Source organism: Fragaria vesca, linkage group LG6, assembly GCF_000184155.1.
Source record: "Fragaria vesca subsp. vesca linkage group LG6, FraVesHawaii_1.0, whole genome shotgun sequence".
Classification (NCBI taxonomy): Eukaryota; Viridiplantae; Streptophyta; class Magnoliopsida; order Rosales; family Rosaceae; genus Fragaria; species Fragaria vesca.
The window spans coordinates 29,153,067-29,153,535 of record NC_020496.1 but is presented as its reverse complement, the minus strand read 5'-3'; positions in this window follow the sequence as shown (position 1 = coordinate 29,153,535).

Below are 469 nucleotides of genomic sequence, written 5' to 3'. Positions count from 1 at the left end.
GTTGATGTTGGGATGGTTGGGTTTGCGGGGAGCGGATGGCTCTAGGAGTTAAGGTTGGATGTGTGTTAGTAGGAGTGTAATTTGAAATTTCTTTTCAGGTAAGGGTTGTCCATTTTCAAGGGAGGTTTTGCCAATTTTTCGGTAAATCTTTCCTTGGGAGTGGTCTCCACAGGATTTACTTCGGGTTTCAGGGTGAAATTCGGGGTGGGTCCTGACAATTTGCATGTATGATTATTAGTTATATCGGTTATCCTCTTGGAGTCTTGTACGTGTCATATGACCTGGTTCTCAAATCTCAATTGATTAATGTCTTGACAGTCTCAATATCCTATCATCCCATATCGCATTGTAATTCTATTGATATTCTAATTCTAATCTCAATTGTTTGCTTACTTTATTGTAGATGACTAATGGTAATAATATGTGTGTGTGTGTGTGTGTGTGTGTATATATATATATATATATATAG